Source organism: Staurois parvus, unplaced genomic scaffold (genome assembly GCF_062004578.1).
Source record: "Staurois parvus isolate SC_StPar_1 unplaced genomic scaffold, SC_StPar_1.0 ptg000080l, whole genome shotgun sequence".
In the NCBI taxonomy this organism is placed as follows: domain Eukaryota; kingdom Metazoa; phylum Chordata; class Amphibia; order Anura; family Ranidae; genus Staurois; species Staurois parvus.
This window is the reverse complement of record NW_028317876.1, coordinates 4,110,528-4,134,010: the sequence shown is the minus strand read 5'-3', so window position 1 is coordinate 4,134,010 and position 23,483 is coordinate 4,110,528. Positions and strand designations below refer to the sequence as shown.

Genomic DNA, 23,483 nt, shown 5'->3' with positions numbered 1-23,483 from the left:
CTCAGAGTGACCTAGACCAGAGAGTTTCCCGGACGGATAGAACAGGACTTAATTATATGACCTTCAGCCCTACAGTAAAAGCATAGGCCAAAGGCGACGCGATCGCTCTTGTTGAGTGAGGCATGTTCAGCCTAAATGCATAGGCTCTTCAGATGCCGATACGGTTGCAGAGGTAAGTTGATCAGGGGCTTTCTGGAAAAAAAGAGCAAATTAACCAACTGGGGGGTGATGTGGACGAGCTCTTTCCAGATCTTGCTCCTGGAAGTGGATATCGATGATAAGAGCAATCAAGTCATCCAGGGTTGTGGGTGTAGTTCTTCCAGCTAGTTCGTCCTTAATACTGTGTGCTAGACCCTGCCAAAAGGTTGCAGAAAGGGCCTCATTATTCCATGCCAGTTCCGAAACTAAGGTGCGAAACTGAACTGCGTATTGTCCAACAGTCATACTACCTTGAGAAAGCTGAAGAAGAGTTCCTGCAGCAGTTGAAGTCCTGCCGGGCACATCGAAGGTTTTACGGAAAGCTTGCAGGAAGGCAGAGAGGCAGCAAATAGTTGGATCTTGATGCTCCCACAGTGGCGAGGCCCAAGCTAGTGCTTCACCAGAAAGGAAGGAAATCATGTACGCCACCTTGGAACGGTCAGTAGAAAAATTGTGGACTGCTAGCTCAAAGTGAATTGATCACTGATTGATGAAGCCCCGACAAGCTTTGGGATCACCAGAGAAGCGACGTGGTGGAGGCAGCTGGAGTTTCAAAGGACTGTGTTCCACTGGAGGAACAGTGGGGGTTGGAGCAACAGGAACTGGAGCAGGAGCCAAAACAGAGGGTGAGGAAATGGACACAACCTACAGCTGATCCAACTGGGAGGAAAGTTCCTGCAGACACTGCATAATACGTTCCTGATAGGCCTGCTGGACATCAACTCTCTGCGCCAAACACTGGAGTTGTTCCAGGAGAGACTGTGGTGTCTATGAGGAGCTCATGGCCTGAGCAAACTGTCACAAACCTGTGGTAGTGAGCCCTTTTAGACCGCCAACTCAGGGTTCCCCAGGGCGTGGAGTCTAGGCCCCAGCCTGCTTCTTCACCAGAGCCCCTGATGGTGGGGATGGATGTGCAGCAAGCTGGAACCAGGTCGCAGCCCTCAGGTACGCCCAGCTGAGGATGCAGAGACCAATTGTGTGAGCAGAGTGTAATCCTGGAGACAACAGGGAAGCTGATAGAAAAGCCGAGGTCAGGACAGGTGGAGATCAGCACAGTCAGTGGATGAATACGGGGTTGGTGCACGGGTAGTCAGATACAGGATACAAGCAGAGTGACAGACAGGAGCTCAGAGAACTAAGAAGTTGCTCAGGCAAAGTGAGCTAGACTGAGCATGTCTTATATAGACAAGCAGACTAGGAGGCAGTCCAGAAGGTGATGGAAGGGTCTCAGAAGCAGGCATTTTTAATCTGTTGGACAAAAAACAAAGCAGGACGCAATCTTCTGTGATCCAGGAAGTGTCCAATATGATACAGGCCCATATCAAGCCAACATTGGAACTCCTGGGATTGGAGGCCGGGTGGGAACATTGGATTATGAAAAACAGGTGAGGTGAGGGTATGGGGAGACCTAAGCAGCACTGCTGTACACAATGTGTCCCACAAACACAATGAATGGGATAGAGTAGGACAGAGAATAGACCACCGGTGCTGAGCTGGGATCCACATCAAGAGGTCAATAGGCTGAGGTGCACAGGCCTGGGCCCCCAGCGCCACCTAGTCAGGTGTATATGATTTAGCATATAGCTTGGATACCTGCATGTTCTGGGCCTTGTGGTAATATCTCCTAAGATCCAGAACACCCAAGCCACAACCGCCTGAGTCCTATAAAGTGTACATCACAATAGTCTATGGCCCCAAGGGTACCAAAAAAACCAAGTAAATCGATTTGGGAATCATCATAGATCAGTAGCCGGGACTACCCCAAGTAAAGTGTGGAAATAATATAACATTTTGAGAGCTGCAATTCTACAAATCCAGGATAAGTGACTCAAGGTCGACCATACCTCCACCTCTTGGAGCAATTTAGGAAACAAGGTTGTACAGTTGGTTTTATAAAGGGATGTCAGAAGGGGTCAACTTAATTCCCAGGTAGGGGAGGGAGTGTGGTTGTCAGGAAAAATGTAATTCATGTTTCAAACTTAACAGGACATCCCCATCCAGATTAACATTGAGTGCCTCCGACTTTGCCCAGTTCACCTCCAAGCCACAAATATTTTTATAACAATCTAGTAAGGTCAGGAGTGATGGTAGGGAAGTGTAGGGAGAAGTGAGAAAAAGAAGCAAATCATCCGCAACAAATGCACACCTATGCTGGGTCCCCCCACTCTCAACTCCAAGGACATCTGGATGCGGCCGAATAGCAACAAAGTTTCTATAGCAATAATAAAAAGGAGTGAGGAAAAAGGGCAACCCTGCCGCACACCCGAAGTGATTGTGAGGCATACTGAGGTATAGCCTCTCACTTGAATCCGGGCTGAGGGATTATTGTACAAAGTCTCCAGAAAGTACAGAAACTTGGGACCAAACTGCCATTTGGACAGAATTCTGAACAGATATGACCACGACAAAGTGTTGAACACTTTCCTACTATCCAGAGAAAGCAATTTTCCCTTCTGTGGAAAACTTTTTTTTAATTTTGGGTAGAGTAAGGGAGGATTGTAACTAGGGATGCACCAATACCAGTATCAGTGTCTATACTAAGCATTTGAGTATCAGTATTTGTGCAAATGCTCCGATACCTGAAATCGATACCCTCAGGCTCGGTTTCAGCTGAATTAACTGCTATTTGAACTGTATGTTTATCATTTTGAGTATATCAGTGACTCCTGCTAGCCTCTGTACAGTGAGTGGTTCCCATCAGACTTTGTCAACTCCCGTTTGAATTGTAAAGACAGTGCAACCCATTTCATCTGTTGTATTCTCAATGTATTATGCTTTAATAAACATTATTGAAGGAAAAAAAAAGCCAATTTAAGCTACTCTTCTAAAACAAGTAGAACCATAGAAATTCCAATCATGATTAGAAAAAACTGCACCAGAATTTTTACTTTTGCACTTTTTTTTAAGGAACATAAGTAGTCTGAGTGCTTAAACATTTGTGATGGCTACCAAGCCAGATTTCAGATTGTGAAAGCAGAGAAGAGATTTATAGAGTATCAACATGTAGCAGCAAGTGATCTTGCGACGTTAGCAGTGGTTCATCCATATTCATCCAGTTCTAAGTATGTAATAATAATAATAATGGTAATGGAACAGTAAGAGCACATCATGGTGACTACAGCATCAATCAAGCACATGAGTAATCTATTATTCCATTTTGGAATCAACAGTTCTGAGCAGCATTCTGTAGGACATTTGGATAACTAGTTCAAATGTGCATTTAAAAATGCACCTGGGCCCAGATTATAGACATAAAACTATATAAATCTTCTTAATCATCAGTAAAAATGCTTTAAGGCAAGCCCTCACTTACCTCTTTAGGTGGATTTATTGTAGTATAATTCAATACTCACAACCCCTCAACAGGGGCGGACTGACCATTTGGAAACTTGGGCACTGCCCAAGGCCCGGGGTCAGTCGGGGGCCCCATGAGATGACCCTGGTACCTTTTTCATAGGCTTTTTTGAGTTTGGGCAAGGACACAGGGGCCCCATGATCCCCTATTGCCCGGGGGCCCCATGAGTTGTCAGTCCGCCCCTGCTCCTCAAGGATTCCAACAAAGAATCAGCTCCACCTGACAAGCAGGCCTGATTAAACTGCCCATATAATGGAGGCTTAGAAACATCTGCTGTAAGTCTACATTACATATCCGGCAGCCTTCCAAGATTCTGCTCTCTACAGTTTTAGTAAATAACCCCCTATATCAGAATAAAAAGGGGGGGAGGTGCAGCGCTAACTTAATATATACACATACATATAAACCAATGTTAAGGTGCTTATAAAGTGCATAAAAAAGTGACTACAGATGATAAGTATAGTCCATAACGTGATCCAAAACCCAAGAGAGTCTTCAAAGAACCCCAATGGCTGGATTCATAGGTGGGGTGATGAAGGTATAAAGATTGCGCACTCACCAGATACGCAATCCAAATGCGCATTCAGAACAAATATTTCCAGATAATCCTAGGGTCCTCATATGGGTCTGGTCAGATCTGGTCAAAAAGTCCCTCGCCACTTGATAGTGTTGCCACACATGGATGAAAAAGGCCGCTCTGCAGACGCAAATGGCTCCCGTCGGAGCCCAAAGAACAAAAGGAGGCCAAATAGTGTGATACCTTGATGGCAAGGGGTATTTATTCCCAAAAAAACACACAATACAGGCAGGAGCAAGAAAGATACTGACCATACATTGATTTCATAAATGGCCGCCGGGGCCCTCGTGGCGCCGGTCGGCGTGACGTCACACCGCTGTAGCCGCTCCCTGACGCGTTTCGTGCGAAGGCACGTAGTCATAGGGGGTTAGCTTACCCCTATATGTTTTATTTCTGCACAGACTTTGCCATTATTTCTGACATTTCCTGCGAAGTCGTCGCACTGTATGCGAGTGTCTTTTATCATTTTTCTTCAAGGTATATAGATACAGAGACTTGCTTTTATTGTTTGTTCTGAATATACCATAAATGCTTTAAAGTGCAAAGTGTAATGTGTAGTGAGAGCACCTTCGCTATCAACATCATAAATCTCATAGTGAACAGGAGTGCTATTTGCAAAAGACAAGGATTTTCATAACCTGTTACCTTTCAACCGGATTTGCAGTTAAACAGACTAGTCATTGTGCTGTGTTATGCATTATAGTACATAATTAATGTATAAAATATATCAAGCAACAATTCAGCAAGTTAAAATATGCATACATATTGATATTCAAAAAGTTACAGAGTAAGCTGCCTGTTGAAGTAAAATCTCTATATTGTGAAAAGGGTTTGTTTTAAGTTGATGAGCCCTTTAAATCACTAGTTCTGCAAAGTGTTGGGTATAAATCAGTTTGTTGATCATTTCTGACAAGAGCCTGTTAAAGCTAGTGGGAATGAATAGTGCTGACTTAATAATTTAATCAATCTGTGGCACTGTGCCTTAAGATATAAATGCTGTGAACTCCTTTGCTGAACTAGTCAGTCACAAGGGATCAGACAGACAAAACGAAAAGTTCTTCAAACAGTAATCCCTTGACTAGATCCTCAAGCAGATAATTGTTTTATCTGCCACAACCATTATTAAATAAGGCTAATGTCTTGGACAGAAAACCAAAAAGCACAGACAAAAAAATAATACAATCTTGCAAACTTGCATATGCAGCTTGCTTTTTTTTATATACACTTATGAAATTATTTTATATTTGGCTCACAATGGCTTGGAAAGAAAAAATATCTATCATTTCTGCACTTAACAGTTTCACAATCAATAGGGTCATTGCCGTGTTAGTACATCTAAGCTTTTGTAGGAAGAAAGAGAAGAAACACTGACACTCCCTCCTCTGGTAAAATGTCTGCGCCTAGAAATGTTGGCAATCATATCTCTCTTCTTTTTCTTTCCCCTCAAACAATAACACTGGAACTTCTTCCAAGAAAACCAACATGTTTTCTTATTTATCCATTTTTGTCCCACTCTCACAAGAACCAATTTAAAAATATGCAGACTGACAATATGAAAGCTGAATTTCATGCAAACAGTTAAATACACATACATACAGTATATGGGAGCTTTTTATCTACAAAAAGATTTGCAGTTCTATTCATGCCCCCAGATATGACATCACTTCCTCACTTACAGCTATAGACTCTAGAAGGAACACAATGGTGTCCTCCACCTCCAGGCTGCTAACTGGACAGTGAAGGAGCAGCAATAGATTGATGAGGTTATTCCTGCTTACTCTACTCTCTTCGCCTATAAGCATGCTCCTTGTCAATACATCTGTATGCATCTTGCGCTGCCACTCCCTCTCCCAGTTTGTATGCTGCTGTGTATGGTTTTGCATGAGGATGACACCAAATCAAATATGGATGTTAAAACAATCTTTAACCCCTTAAGCTCCGTAAGGTTTTACCCCCTTTGTGACCAGGCCATTTTTTTCCCATTTGGCACTGCGCTACTTTACCTGGTAATTGCACAGTCATGCAACTCTGCACCCAAACAAAATGTAAAGCGTTTTTTTTTACACGTATAGAGCTTTCTTTTGTTGGTATTTGATCACCACTGTTTTTTTTGTGATATAATAATAAAAAAAGACCAAAACTGTTGAAAGAATAACTTATTTTCTGCTATAAAAACATATCCAATAAAAGAATTAAAAAAATTAAATGTCTTCATAAAATTTGTCCAAAATGTATTCTGCTACGTGTTTGGTAAAAAAAAATCGTAATAACTGTATATTGATTAATGTGTGTGAAAGGTAATCCATCTACAAACTATGTGATGTATATTGGAATTTTAATTTTTTTTTATACTGCTAATGGCGGTGATCTGCTATTGCCATAGTGCGAAAGGCAATCTGACACTAACTGATGGTGAGGGGAACTGGCTAACTGCCACTGACATCTCCAGTGGCACTAATACAGCGATCAGTGATAATACTATACTGTTACTGTACTAATGACATTGGCTGGGAAGGGATTACCTTCTAGGGCGATCAAGGGGTGAAATGTGTGCCTAACAATGTGTAATGTGTATAAGTTTTCTGCTTTCACTAAAAGATCTTTGTTTCTCATCTGAGCTTTGCTTTGTAGGGATGAGAAACAGAGAGATCATTCCCTCTGTACAGAGCCATACGTTGATTTTCTACACAGAGCTCCGGGCTATGATTGTACACAGCCGATCAGCAGGTCCCGGCCATGAATCATTGGTCAGACTCCTTCTGTGTACAATCACAGAGGGTGTTGGCATGGGGGGGGATCGTGCATGTGCGTGCCCTAAACCGAAGCAGACCGCGATGTACCAGTACATTGCGGGCAGGCAGGACAGAAGTAGTTAATTTAAAAAATATACATTCAATGATCTGTTAATAAATACATTGCTGTATTCATTTTTGTCTGGAGTTAAGCTCTAAAAATAGACTTTATTGAAAGAACTGACAACTAATGACAAAGAAGCTGAATAAAAAAGAAGCTATGGTGTAAATTATCTATGACCAAACCCATTATTTGCTTTACCTTCATTCCAACCTGTCTGTGCCTGGCCTTAATATTGGTTAATCAGAAATAGTACAAATTTCACATCAGCAAATGGTGTGTTTTTAAAGTGTGGTATTTATTAAAATCTTAATGTAGCTCATGGAAAACATATGGATAAGAAGGACCACTAACCTTCAAATAAAAATGTTTCAATATGTAAGAAAGCTACACACCTACTAATTTAAAATTGGGTTATTAAATTCCCCTAATATACTCTACATTATACAATATGTCTTCCAAAACAAAATTTTCCAACAATATGAGGTGCAGACCAACATAACATTCCAGTGTAGGAAAAAACACCATATTTAAAAACAGGACAGCAATGTCTTTAAAACATGCTCACCCATAGATACTTTTAGAGTTATCTACATGCTGAATAATATACCAAAACCTACAGCGCCCCCATTATACCTAAAAGACAGCATTCAGAACCTCAGATTAAATTTAGACCAGAAAGATTAGATCACCCAAGGAGACCCTCTAATGGGGGAAGGGTTAGACAAGAGGATGTGGGTTAACGTTGCCCCCCCGTACTCCCAAAATGAATGACAGTTATGCTGTGCCTACCTAATAGGTTTGAACCTTTAACTAATTATAGGGATCCTCCCCATTATTATAACCCGCCAAGACCTTTTTTGGTTAATTGGAGGCAAGGAAAAGGAAGGGGTTGGGGACACCGCACCTATATGGGGGGTCCACCATTTTACCATCGACCCCTTCCCTCCCAGATCACACAACTGGCAAGCATCTCCTCAAGGCTATACAAGGGAAGAACCCCAAAGAAGGGAGGAAGAGGATATAGGGTGGGGAGAAGGGTCCAACATCAAAAAAAAGAAGAAAGGAGACAGATTAAATGGAATTTATAATCTCAGCAGTGTTGATGTTACACACAAGGAACTTAATATATTGAATACAGGTTTGAAATGTGCATTAAAATGACTACTTAATAAATTTGATGTATATATAGATACTCATAAATACATACGGAAATTAAATATGAAAAAATATTTTTTGGGGGATGGAATTAGATCACAACCAAACCCACTAACAGTTGGCACATGTCTAAATAGTGGTTTCAAAAATAAATCTCTATTCAGTCCAGTTATTTCTTTCAACCGACATGTTGAGATATTTAAGAACTTGATAATAATCCGCCCTGCGGGTAAGGGCGGTGGGGTGATTGTTTTAGATAAATTCTTTTACCATACCCAATTAGCTGGGATGTTATCTGATCTGGAAACTTGTGTGGAGTTGGTGAAAGACTCCACTAGGCAATATAAAGAAGAACTTAAGGAATTAGTAGAGTTTGTTAATCGGACTTACAAAAAAAGAAAATAAATATTTAGTTCTAAGTAGTTGTAGGATATCGACTACATATATATTGCCCAAGATACATAAAGATCAACAGAACCCTCTGGCCAGACCTATTGTCAATGATGTTGGGTCAGTATTGGCTAGATTCCCACATGGAAGAAAAACATACTTTAAATATATATTAAAAAAGTCTTCCCAAATATATTGTCATATATTTGAAATACTACAAGTTTGGTCATATTCAATATTTTTCAAAATATATTTCGATATATATACTGTGTGTTGAAATGCATTTTTTATATATTACAAAATATATGAAAAAAAAAATATATATATATATATATATATATATATGTATATATATATAAATATATTGAATGCGGCTAAAATTGTAGTATTTCAAATATATGTCAATATATGTGGGAAGAATATTTTAAAAATATATTAAAAAAATATTTTTCTTCCATGTGGGTTAGGCCAATATTTAGATGTCTTTCTGCAAACCAGTGCCTTGCAAACTAAAGCTTATTTGAAGGACACAAAAAATGACTTCTTCTCCCGGAAGAGGGGAGTTGCAATAGGCATGAGGTTTGCGCCCAACATTGCAAACCTCTTTAAGGCATAGTGGGAGGATAAATTAATTTTCCATTATAATTAAAATAAAGTATTGCTTTACAAAAGATTTATCGATTACCTGTTTTTCATTTGGAGCTGGACCAGAAAGTGAGTTACTCCAATTTCTGAGTTCACTAAATAATAGTACCAATAATATTAGATTGGAATATCAATATAGTAAAGAGGAAATTAATTTTTTGGATATTAACATGTTCACACAGAATAATGTGTTGTTGACTAAGACCTACTTTAAACCTACGGATCGTAATAGTTATCTTCCATGGTTTAGTGGACATCATCTCTTGTGGTTGAAAAATATCCCTAAGAGCCAGATGATAAGGGGCAGAAGGAATTTTTGTCTTGACTCTGATTTTCCGGCCCAGTCGCAGGTGATTAAAGATAGATTCCCAGAAAAAGGCTATAAGGAGGAGAGTTTACAGGACATCATTGAAGAGGTATTGGTTATACCGAGAGAACAATGCTTACAGGATAAGAAGGTGGATTTATCTATAAGCAATCATAAATGGGGTTTTATCTCTAACTTTCATTCTCGATATAAAGGAGTAGAAAATATTTTTGCCAAACATTGGCATGTCCTACAGATGGATAGCGTGTCAGGACCTTTTTTGCCAAATAGAACTCTGTTCATCTATAGGAAAGCCCCTAATTTTGGGGATAGGGTGGTGAAGAAGGTACTTGATCCACCCACTAAATTTGGGATGTTTTGAAATAAATTGGGTTTTTTTGCATGCCATAGCTTTACAGTATGTAATCAAGTTAAAAATAGGTTAAGAGGCATTACCAAGTTTAAATCGTCAGCTAATGGAAATTGAATTTGAGATTTCAGAATTTATCACGTGTGAGACCACTCATGTGGTCTATGCCTTGGAATGCCAATGTAGCCTTATCTATATTGGTCAGACTAAAAGACATCTCAAGAAAAGAATAAGTGAGCATCTCCATAATATCTCGATAGGGTACAAATATCATAGCATGTCTATGCATTTTAGGAAATATAATAAGGACCCCTCTGGTTTGAAATTTTGAGGTATAGACACTATCTCCTATTCATGGAGGGGGCCAAATAGGGTGAGAGAACTATCTAAAAAGGGAGACAAAGTGGATTTATATGACTGATTCTCTAGTGCCTAAAGGTTTAAATGTCGAGATTGATATTAATTGTTTTATAAGTGATTATTAATGTCCGATTATCATCTAGCTTTTGAAAAGATAAATGGGATTTTTAGGTGAAAATGTGTATTTTTTAGTTTATTATGTTATTATTATTATGGATTTATATATGTTATGTAATTTGTGTATAATTGATTTTTTTTATGGCTATTATGTTTTCTATGGCTATAATGATGGAAGGGATGGTAGTTTCAACCCAAGCTGCTATATGCATATTCATCCATTAGAGGGCAGCTGTACATTTGAAATAATGAATAAATACTAAATGTTTAAAGTTTGGCTATAAAATGCCACCTTTTGCTATGTATGGTCACACCCTCGCAAGAAGTTGTAATGACAAAACGCATCAGAGCGTGGCCGTGCGTGACGTCAGTACGTTCACTAGATGTGACATTGTCTCTCCTACCTGGAAGTGGAACAGTGGGCTGGTACAGATGTGTGGTGAGAGTCCAGCAGTTCAATCAGTGCTTTATCAATATATTTGATGCCAATTGATTTTATTCTTATGTGAGTGTTATTCTATGGGGGTTATTATGCAATGAAAATAGAATATAAATGGAATATAAATGGAATTACGCTATGTGGTTCATTTGTGCTTTATATTTATGCACTGGACCAATATGATCTTTATATGTGGTGGAGATTGCAGGACCAAGAGGAGGATATTGTTGTGCCTAATTAACACAATGGTTTGGTGAGTGTGTAGTCTGATGGGGTGATTGTCACCTAAAGAACACGTTGGTGCTGGAGTGAATTCTTTGACTTACAGAGACTTTCCCTATAAAAGATCTATGTGGTGGACTTTATCCTCTTTTTCACTCTGCTACAACTTGGTGGAAGATATGTAGTTTATTATAAATGATTTAATTTATAAATTATTTAATATATGTGTATTCATATTTATATTATTATGTCTTGGCCTATTGTTATGATCATGTGGAGTGCTGTTTTTATGAGGATTTACCGTATTTTTCGCCGTATAAGATGCACTTTTTCTTCCCCAAAACTGGGGGGGAAATGTCAGTGCGTCTTATGGGACGAATATGGAGCGGCCGGTCCGGTATTTCCACCGCGGCCGTGTCAGAATACTGGGCCAGCCGCTCAACTCTGCAGCGGGACCTTACCTGTTCCTCTATCCAGCGGCGTGCTGTCTTCACGGCTTCTGTAGTGTGGGCACTGGGCATGACAGCCGGGTGCCAAGTGCGCATGCGCAAGAAGCGGTGCTTTTTGTGAATGGTAAGGCGGTACCTGGGACACATGACAGATCCCAGAAGCCACCGGACCAATCACAAAGCGCAAGTGCTTCTCGCTCATGCGCACTGGGCACCCGGCTGTCATGCCGAGTGCCATTACAGAAGTCGGGAAGACAGCGTGCGGCTGGATCGAGGAACAGTTAAGATCAAACAAACACTGCGGAAGTAAGAGCGGGTACCTGTCAAATTCAGGTACCCGCTCCCCACCTCCCCAAAGGTCAGCAGTCATCTGTACTGTCCGCAGTCTCTGGTCATCCCTGTGCTGTCCGCAGTCTCTGGTCATCCCTGTGCTGTCCGCAGTCTCTGGTCATCCCTGTGCTGTCCGCAGTCTCTGGTCATCCCTGTGCTGTCCGCAGTCTCTGGTCATCTCCTGTACTGTGTCTGCAGTCCATTAGTTCAGAATTTTTTTTCCCCATTTTCTGCCTCTAAAACCTAGGTGCGTCTTATGGTCAGGTGCGACTTATACGGCAAAAAATACTGTATATGTGACTTGTATTATTTATCTTTTCTTGTATATTGAAAAAACAGCTGCTCATTGGGTATATTATCTTATTATTTTGGTTCACCGGTACATAAGCACGTAATTTGTACACTCAAATGAGTGTTAAAATGTTTACAGAATATACCAAAATATTGAACAAAGAAGAGATCTCCATTGCTGATATTTCACAGGTTATATAGTGAAAATCTTCTTATTGGCTCAATTCCCAAACTTAACACACCAGGATAACGATACCAATTTTCAAAATAGTGACCATTATTTTAGCTGCATTGAATGGGAATTAAAAAATGACAGTCGCAAGGCTAAAACAAAGAATCTTATACGTGTTAAAGCTTTGTAAAGTGATAAAACAAGACCATAGCCATGTATACACTCTGAGTCTGTGCACCCCTTTGACAGCAATAAAGGTAAATGAAAAAAACATTAAAAAGTGTAACAAAATTTAACTAAAATAAATTAAAATAATTTTAAAAAATGTAAATTACACCCACCCCCCTGCACATACACACAAGTGCAAATGTGCATACAGGTCCAAATATAACCGGTGTTTGCACCACACAGGTGAGATATCACCATGAACATCAGAGTAAGAGCAATCATTCTAGGGTCATAATTTACAATTATCTCTAAACTTATAACCTTTAAAGGCTTTTAACGTTTCACCTATGGACAATTTTAGGTAGCGTAGTTTGTCACCATTCACGGGGGCGTGCAATTTTAAATCTTGACATGTTTGTTATCTATTTACTCAATGTAACATCATCTTTTATATTTTACCAAAAAATGGGTATTATATTGTTTTTGTGTACACTAAAATTAATTTAAGTGTATTTTTTCCTGAAATTTTGCATTTTATAAATGACTGCACAAATGCCATGTGACATAAAAAGTTGCAACCTCCACCATTTTATTCTAAATTAAAATTAAAAAATTGCCCCAGTAGGCATGCAAGTCTAACACCTCAACTTAAATCTAAAAAAAGTTTTGCTTTTAGTTATGTTTAGTTGTGTGTGACTAATGTAGGAACAGTGTTTCAGGGAATGGATGGTGTTGTTGTAATCGGCAGAATGTTGCCTATAGATAAATACAAGTAATAGACAATAAAACAGTATATAATACAAATTTTTCTAATGCTGATTAACATTTAATATTTTCTTTATTTACACATTTTGTAAACTGTGCCACATTTTTTTTTCTTTGTATCTATCTAAGGTATGATCACTTGAATCTGGCAGGGATCTCTGGAGAAGGTTTTAGCAGTACGCAGGTTAATCTATGCCCATGTGCACTTTATCTGTGTTAGCAGATGTATGACAAAATGTATTCTTCCTGTTTCTGACAGATTATCTAGAAAGTCTGGCAGGAGTTAAAGAGTAAGCACAGATTGTTCCCAGTACCAGATGCTTCTCCTATTGTTACATTTTGTAAAGAAGTGAAGTATACTGCCATCGCCTTGAACTGTTCTATCGGGCCAAACACAGAATTAAAAAAAAAAAGCATGCTGGAAGAATGTTACATTTTATGTCTCAAGCATTAAATAATATTGTGGGTAGATTCCATTTTCCTTGACATCTGATCATAGAATGCACTCATTCATAAATTGGAATGCAGATAAAAGGAAGTACACTATAGGCCCTCTAGCAGCAAAGCAATTAAATATCTCACAAAGAAGAAGACAGCAGATGATGACAGAAAATATATATTTATTTCTCTCATTACATACCGCTAGACTGGAGTTTATTTTTTTTTCACTCTGGCTCAGAAGGAAATTGTTCTAATCCCATCAGATTTAACAGCCGATGGTGGTGGTTAATCCATTTGCAGCAGGAAATAGCATGAGATAATGCTTGAGCAACTTGAATTTTTAGTATTACCAAGATAAATCTGATTCAAAAGACAGTGTGTGTTAAATCTGTTGGGTCAAAAATAGAAGCAATCTAAGTTTAACATCAGCATCATTAGCATGCCTTCTATGTTCTACGTTTTATTTCTACGTGGCATAAATGACCTTGCAATACCTGTAGCCTACAGGTGATTAGCTTACTATTTTGCAATTCTCATGCCTTCAGTTCCATTCACACCAGGAAAGCTATGTGAAGTTTGCATGTTTGATTGCATTTCATCCTACTATTCAAAAATATACTTGTGGAGTGCAGCGCCATTTTCTGACACAGGCAAACAACTCATGTGTGACCCTCTATTTCTTCTTTTAAAACCCACACAAAAAAACATGCCAGTACCAAATATAAGAAGAAGGGAAGAGAGTTGCTGACTTAGTGGAACTAAATATTCAAACATGCATAATTCCACATTTTATATCTTTGTATACAGTCCCATGTGCATGGATCGAGGTCAGGAAATTAATTAATCTATTTTATATACTGATGGTCCAGTGTTCTTTTTTAAGGGTATTTGTTGATCATTGGAATGACATACAAACTTTCATGTTGCACCCACTGCACTTAGAGTGAGGAAACTTTTCGCTTGAAGGGGAAGTACAACCAAAGCTCTTTGGCTGTACTTCTCCTGTAGATTACAGGAGTGCATGCCATTTTGCACTCCTGTGGCCTGTTTCAATCAACAAAGGGCTAAAGCCCGCCATCGACTGACATCACAGAACCGGTCTAGGCTCAGGAAAGATCCCGACCATGTGATCATAATCCACTGAGGAGTCTGGACTGCCACCTGGTTCAGCCTCTCAGTGAGCCACTGAGAACCTGACCCAGCTGTTCCCTCCCCCTCCAAAGTAGAGCAGAGAGCGGTGACTGATACTCACCGCTCTCTGCTCAGAGCATTGGGGAGAATTGAGCGATCAGCAGTGTTTGAACACTCAGTTCTCACTCTTAGAGCCATCGATCCGATGCTGCATCCACCTAGGTAAGTATGAGTTAAAAAGAAAAAAAAACAATACTTCTCTTTTAAATCTACTCTTCAGGGTGTCATCCACACACTCCCTCTCCCCAGCTGACTAATCCATAGCATAAAAAAACATCCTTAATGGCCCCTTTATTCAGCTGAATCCATTGTTACATGACATTCTGTTACTTATGTAGGTGTCCACATCACTGCCTGTGAGATGTTAATGCTCCCTATTGGCTGTCCAGTGATGGGGTTCTCTCAGGATCCAGAAGAGGAGTCTACAGCAAATGACATTAGCGAGAGGGGCTTGTAAGGCACTATGGACACATCAGCATCACTGGATTAATACTCCCCTACACCTGGAAATGACACCAGTAAAGCACACGGATGGTAGACTTCAGGTGGATATAACTTCAGAAGGTATGTATGTTTAAAACACTAAATCAGTGAGAGGTGGATGACAGGATGGTTACATTTTGCGAGCAGATGGACTTTAATTTGTAAAGGAGGTATTTTATTGCTTGATCTGAAGTCTGGTGATCTGGGGGAGTTACACATTCTTAAACACTTGACCACCAGTACATTGATTTTCCTTAACTCAGGGCTAGAAATATTTCTAGGTCTGGTGGGCCAGCTTTACCAGTTGTCTGGGGCGTATATGGTTATTGCTGCATAGTGGCAAGTGGTGTACTTTAAAGGATTCAAAAGTATTCAAGGTGTAACATGTAGCACGTTACTGTTGCAGCAGCCCCCTCCCCATCCCCCATTGTGATAGCGGGCCAAGGCCCTCTCCCCGCACCTGTTGTCACAATTGTTTAAAAATGCAGTTGTGTGGGGCTCCACCCACCCAGCTGTATCAGCCATATCATTCAATCACAGAGTTCTGTGAATGGGAGAACTTCAAGTACTGACAGCCTTTTCAGCTGATGGCTTGTAGTTCTTCCTGTCATTCAGTAACTGCCTGCCCATACAAAGTGCTAGCGAACAGATACACTGGCAGTCTGGAGAAGCCTGAGATTGCACCCGCGATCTGCTTATGGAGGGTTTAATGCTTTGCAGGCTCTTAGTACAAAAAAAATAAATAAATGCACATATTTTACCTGCAAACAGATGTGCATGTATTTATTTATTTTATAAAGGCTTAGTTGGGTATACAGGTGTAGTGATCCCAGTATGTATGTTTGATATATTGGGTGTTCACTATATCTGTTTGTAGAGAGTTCATGCCCCAGAAGGTATTGCGGTGCCCAATCTATGTAGGTGGGACAGAAGTATGCATATTTAGTTGAGAAGGGATATGTGCTCCTGTCTCCCTCTCTAAAGATGGGCGCCGGTCTATTTCCGGTCGTGCATGAGCACATGGCGGGTGGATACATCACTGGTTGGTTCACTTCCTCCCATAGTGATGCCACACTTCTGGTGTCCCCATTTACATCAGATTGAGGGAATTCTAGGTAAAGTGTGGGGCCGTAAAAGGGCTCAGGTGGATAGGCTCCTTGCCTACTGAGGAAGCACTGAGAGGGGGAGCAACACGTCTAGGGGAGAGGAGATGAGCCTGGGAAGTCGTGCCGCCAGCTTCTTGCTAGCGGAGCGGTGAGCTGGATGTGAACTTATTTATGCAAGTTTTATCTTTTACTCTGTACCTCCGACCTGCCGCCTCCACAGGAGTGAACTACAATCCTGGCAGGAGGAAGGACTACAACTCCCAGCATGCAGTACGCCCAGCCAGGCTATAGGCTGCTCTTAGGGTCGGAACTCTCCGCAGTGGATGATGGTGGGGAGCCAGGGCTGAGTGATGATCCCGGAGGATGGCAGTGTCCAGGGGAGGCAGGGATCTCTGTCACAGAGATGGAAGAGGGAAGGGAAATGCGGCTGTGAGGAGGATACATACCAGCAGTACATGGCAATGCTCATACCGCTAACTGACACCTTCACACCACTCATACCACTTACTGACACTTTCTCGCTGCTCATACCACTAATGATACCTTCTTGCCTCTCATACCACAAAAGACACCTTCTCTTCACTCATACCACTAACTGACACCTTCTCGCCGCTCATACCATTAACTACCACCTTCACAGAAAGATGTGGCTGACTACTAAGTTCTGCTCAGCAAATGTTGGTGGTTGGTGCACTAGAGACAATGGGGGTGCACTGGAGGGGGGGTGGCAATTTTTGTGTTGCCTAGGGCAGCACAAAACCTAAATACACCACTGGTGTATACACCACAGGGATGGGGACCTGGTCAGCTACGCTATAAGGAGGGGGCTGTGCACTGCTGGAGGGTGCAGGGATGGCCGGCTACAATAGAGGGATATGCCCACACAATAGAGGGATATGCTTTGGTAATATGTCATGTCTGAGGTTCACAACCACTGACAGAAAACAAAATTACATGCAGAAGAATTTAAAAAGCTTGGAATGCCGGACTTAGATAAAAGTAAGAGGTGCTTTTTATCATAATAGTTGGTTCTCATTTATAAATGTTGCCTGCTTTTTAAAGTATATATAACCTCAATCACTAAAATCATATAAGCTTAGACCTGCTGATACAATTTCAAAAGTAATTTTCAACATTTTAAAATTTGTATATGTAAATTTTTCAGTAAAAGAAAAATAACTGATGATTTTGCCATTAAGTCCCTTGTTCAAGCACTTACAGTTACAGGTTGACAACGCTCTGTCTCCTGTCTTCCAATTCTGCACTGTCCCTCTATCACATTGGATTCCTAAGGAGACTACAAGTTGTCATTTCATCACATTTTATGTAGGCATGGTCCACTGTTGTCACCATCAGGAAATTTGTCTTGAGAAATGGTATGCAGCCATTTGCTGTAGTGCGTAAAGACAGGAAGTGGCTAAAAAGAAGCTCTAGGAGACCAGCAACCCTGGACATGGAGTGAAACAAGGTGGAAGAAGGTGAAGTATTTTATCTAAAAAAATGAAAACATCTTTCCTTTTCTTCTTCTTTAATTAGACAGAAATTCTGCTTTAAAATGTGGCCAGTAATACTAGAGGGCTCAAAACATTATTTATTACAGTTACTTATTTAGTGCTGTCAATTTATGCAGCACTTTACATATATATATTGTATAATCACATCAGTCCCCAACCTGCAATGGGCATACAATCTAAGGTCCCTAACTTACATTCATACATACAAATCCTAGGGACAATTTAGACAGGATTCAATTAACCTACCAGCATGACTTTGGAGTGTGGGAGGAAACTGGAGTACCCAGAGGAAACCTACACAGGCACAGAGAGAACATGCAAACTCCAGGCAGGTGGTGCCATGGTTGGGATTCAAACCAATGATCCTAGTACTGTCAGGCAGAAGTATTAACCATTTAGCCACTGTGCTGCTGCTCTCTTGTTTTTATTCCTGCCTCTGGTCTAATTGATAAAAACTGCAGCAGCTACCTGTAGGAACCAACCAGATTGTTTTGGTGTACTTAAAAAATGCTGTAAAAATATTTTACATGTATTATTTTGTCTTTTTATTTTATTTTATCTTGTTGTAGGTTCACATTTATATCCTTTATTTCAGTTTGTAGCCACAAACCTGGAAACCAATAAAAAGTCTAAAGCAGGGGCGGACTGACCATTCGAGAACTTGGGCACTGCCCGAGGGCCCGGGGTCAGTAGCGGGCCCAATGAAATGCCCCTGGTACCTTTTATAGGCTTTTTTTGAGTGTGGGCAAGGACACAGGGGCCCCATGATCCCCTATTGCCCAGGGGGTCCATGAGTTATCAGTCCGCCCTTGGTCTAAAGTCATCACTACAAATTTCTTTAAAATAATTAAAGTGTTGATTTTATTTAAGAGGATGTGGTTTGCTCTCATTTTCCAGATGTTTTAAAAAAATATTAAGAACTTTAATGAGTTTGCCACATGAAAGGTGTTAATAGTTATACATTAGCTGTATGAGAAACTAATGACTAACCTTTCTTTTGATAACACAGGGTTTTAGTTCACAGCTAAGAAAATAATATTTCTGCAATTTATATTGAATGTATGCTTTGCATATCATGCATTGTCTCAATTAATCTTTCACAGTTGAGATTCATTTTATCAAATAGCTAACATAATCCTAGTAAACTCTCTGCTATGAAAATTAAAGTATCTCCTATAAATGGCATACAGTCATAGCCTTGCTGAATATATGTTGAAAATCTGATCTGGGGGTCTTCTTCTCACACCTGCTGTCACAATTTGAAATTGCCCACGCATCCGTGTCATTCATTTATAGTTTACTTTGAACGAATGCCTACAGGTACTGTCAGCCATTGTAGCCTACAGCTGGTAGTTCTCATGAACTACAAGGGTGCTTGTAGGCAGGTGCAGCCTGCTTCCTCCACTGTAGGTGGTGCCTGAGCAGTATCAAAGCCTGGAGAGGGAGTCAGGAGAAACTTGGTTTCTCTATGGTTTCCAGGTTCCTGGAAGCAGCATTTCGGTTCGCTACGCTCCATCTAGGTGACCATCTTTGGGTCGGCAGAGTCTTTATATATCCCTGCCCCCAGGTTTTGGTGCACATTTTGCAAAGTGGTTAGAATAGGAAAAGAGCAACTGCCTGTCAGGGAAAGGTTCCTGACAAGTAGGGACAGGCTACAGACTTGCATTACTGTACTGTAGCCTCCCTTTTTGGACCGGATCAGCCAGGCCACATTCCACCTTCTGAAGACAGATTCTGTTGGTGCATCTTTGTCTGCTAACTTTCTGCCAAGAGCTGAACTGTGAGTGTTACCAGTGGCTTCATTTTGGGGGTGTGGGGGTGCAGACTGCACCCGGGTGACACTTTCCAGATGGGTGACACCAGGCTTGCCAATTGTCCATAAATTTCTGGACAGTCTGTAAATTTCCACCCATTTACCGAGTGTCTGTATATGTCCATTATGGACAGCGGCTGTCCATAAAAAATATGGCAGCGGGACAACTTGCCTGACTGGGCTTGGACATGCTCAGCCATTTTTGGCCAGGTGGGCGCATTCACAGTGAGTCAGTGGCATCATGGTGCTGCCTGGCACCATGTTTGAATGAAAAGCAGCATGGCAGTGGGCACGCCTCCCGAGTCCCGACCCAGAGACTGGATCCCAGCCCACAACATCCCACCACAATGCCAGTGTAAGCAGCATGGATATGAAGTCCCAGAGACTAGACCCCTGCCCTGCACCATCCATCCATGGCTGCTGGAGACTCCCTCCACACCACTGTAAGCCCAGCCACACGTAGTCCCCGAGACCAGACTCCCGCACCATCCATCCATGTGTGCTGGAAACTCCCATGCCACTGTGAGCATGGCTATGGCCACAATCTCTTGGCTCATGTCCGCACAGTCTCTGTCCATCTCTTGTATTATTTCCGCAGCCTTTAATCATCTCTTGTATCATGTCTGCAGTCTCTAACCATTTCTTCTATCATGTCCACTATCCCTGCTATCTCTTGTATCATGTCCACGGGGGGGTGACACTATGTTTTACCACACCACGTGACACCAACCCTAGTGAGGCCACTGAGTGTTACCCTTAGCAGTGCTCTCCTACTGAGGTTTTTTGAATTGACACTGACATACAAGTTCCAGTTTATCTACAACCAGACTGTGTCTTTGCTGCCACCGCATCCTGCTGTACCCACCCATATGCTGGTAAACACTCTGGTACTTCACTGCTTCTTCCTACTCTCAGGTAACTGGATGCCATGGTGCTGGCAGACAGCTATGCTGAGAGTCTGTAGGAACCTGAGATTGCACTCGTGATCCCACAGGGTAATGCTCTGCAAGCGACTTAGGAAAAAACCTAATAATGGCGCATTTTTTTTTACCTGCAAAAAATGTGCATTTCTTTTTTTTAAAGGTGAACCTATCCTTTAAATTTAACTTGTATTTCAAATACCGCGGAAACTTAGATTTTAAAATAAAGATCTAAACCCTTCCTGCTCTAACAGTCTGCATTGCTAATCGGCAAGGGCCCCATGAGTTGTCAGTTCACCCCTGTGTATATATATATATATTTTTTATATATATATATATATATATATATATATATATACATATATAAATTTTAGCCTTGAAGTGGTATCAAAACTTGATCTACTGTATATTGATCTACTGTATAGATATGCTCCACAAAAGGTAAGTAGTACTAGCAAAGATAAGGTAGGCATTTACAGGACTTTCCAATAGGAAATAGTAGAAAGATTACCTATTTCAGTTTAACTTTCTTGAAACATGAGAATAAAATGTGTTATTTTTAACCTAGTATCATTCTAATGTTGATATGTTTGTCATGTGGGATGGAAACATGTAGTCCATAAAAGAGTTTGATAGACATTTAAATGACATGGCACCTGATTTGAAATATAATTTAAACTAGATTGAAAATTCTTTTACCTTTTTGATTGTTGTGATATACAAAAATGTCAGTAAACTTGATACAGATTTGTATGTAAGACCCACTGCTGACAGCAATCAGTTGTTAATATATTCTAGCTGTCATTCACCTTCAGTATTCCAAGAAGTTAGATGCATGGGGTTGATGGTATAGTGAACAAACAAGGAGACAAAGCAAGAGGCTATCCTGCTAAATTCTTAGATTCAGAGGGGGGGATTGATAAATACAGTTCTAATAAGGAGGATGGACGGATGGATCTTGAAATAAAACGGTGAACATAATTCCTTTTGAAAACAACAGAAAACTTACCGACACACTTTTGTTTCATTGATTTTGTTACAATATATGGCCTCTAGTTGGGTGTATGCCATAGCAAACAAAAACTGAGGAATCCTAAAAGAAAATGATCCTGATATTAAATAATTACCATCATATAGGAAAAGAAGGACTATCAGGGATGTGGTGATCAAAGCAGAATATCCGTAGTGAAAGAACAGAAAGGGTACCAATATTCATGGGAGATAAACAGAGTAGTCCTTTTCCCTGCTTGTCATGTGCACAGTGTTCAAGCATGATCAAAGAGTTATCATTTACACACCCACAGAACAGGAGGAAGATAAATAATAAAGACTGTTTTACATGTCAGAGCACACATGTGTTGTACATTTTTAAAAGTTCCTGTGGACTATATTGTGTGGGAGAAAGGACTCGCAAGGAAAAGACAGGTTTTCACAACATAAGTAAATATTCAATACAGCCCCCCAAAGGAATGAGCTGCCAGTGGCCAGACATGTTGGTCACTCAGCAGCACAGCTTGGATTTATGGTTATTGATCACATTTCATAATCTAGAACAGGACGGAATAGAAAGGAATGATTAAAACAAAGATAGGTTAAGTAGATTGCTGAGTTAGATACAGTTAAATAAGCACACTGATCTACATTTGATTTTTCTTTTTTAAATTCTTTAGATTTTGAACATAGGCAAAACAAAGATACAAGAGAAATAGAGAGAATAGGCTAACCCTCCACATATTTGAAAATGATCAATAAGTGTTGAGAGAAGAAGACTGAAAAGTCCTAAAGAAGAAAATGAATAGAAAAAAATAGGGGGTAGGGAGAGAAGAGAAGAGCTGAGGGTAAATTGAAGGTCACAGTCTCAGTCTAACAGGGATTCAATATCTGGGGTGAATGTAAAATCATTCCAATAAAACCAGATTTTAAAGAATTGTTTCACTCTATGGTTTGATGATCTGCATTTGTGATTGTAAAACTGTAATAACTCTTTGCCTCAATGTTTCTTTAATTCTTTTTTCTATACTGGATTTGCTAAAGGCACTACAATGTTGTTTCTCTATTGTATAATTTTGTAACCATTGCTAACATTAGAATGGGTTTAATATTTTCAGGTGACATCTAATTCTGATTTCATGTGGTTTATACTTGTACTTGAGAAATAGCTGCCCTGAGAAAATAGACTATATATATATATAATATAATAATAATATATATAATATATATATATATATGCACTGCACATCTGTACATATACTGTACGTGTTGGTTAGGGAGGAAAAAACTTGGCCCCCATTGCAGCAGCATCATTCTCTTCCTTTAGTAAATCTGATACAAAAAAAGCCAAATTAATTAGCAAGAAAAAAATCTTTCGCCAGAACTTTGAAGGATCTAACCACATGAAAGCCCAAAGCAATGAATCAGTGGAACACCTACACTCATTAGTCTACAAAAGATCCTTCATTTAAAACAACTCATTTGTGGTGTCTCTGATATACTTTGAAAGGCTGCAAATCTAAGACTATTGGTGAAAACTTATTCAATTGACAAGTCCTTACAAAAACAACCTACTATGGGCTGCAACTCCAAAGCTAAACCAAATGTATCAATGTTAGAATGTTTGTAAAATATAAGTATGGCTGGGTGAGAAACCCTTGTACCTAAATAATAGTATTTATTTATTTACTACAGGTACTTATATAGTGCCATTAATTTATGCATATATTGTACATTAACACCAGTCCCTAACCCTCAAGGACCTTACAATCTAAGATCCCCAACTCAGATTCATACATACACATACTAGGGCCAATTTAGACATGAGCCAATTAACCTACCAGCATGTCTTTGGTAAT

The 23,483-nt window shown here is 40.1% G+C and overlaps 1 protein-coding gene and 1 pseudogene across 1 annotated transcript in view; one reads left to right on the top strand and one right to left on the bottom strand.

The window, feature by feature from the left end:
• Positions 1 to 23,483, bottom strand: part of MTNR1A (melatonin receptor 1A) — a 289,319-nt gene that overhangs the window by 122,524 nt on the left and 143,312 nt on the right. The gene's annotated exons all lie outside the window — the stretch shown is intronic.
• Positions 9,347 to 10,338, top strand: LOC149469156 (uncharacterized; annotated as a pseudogene).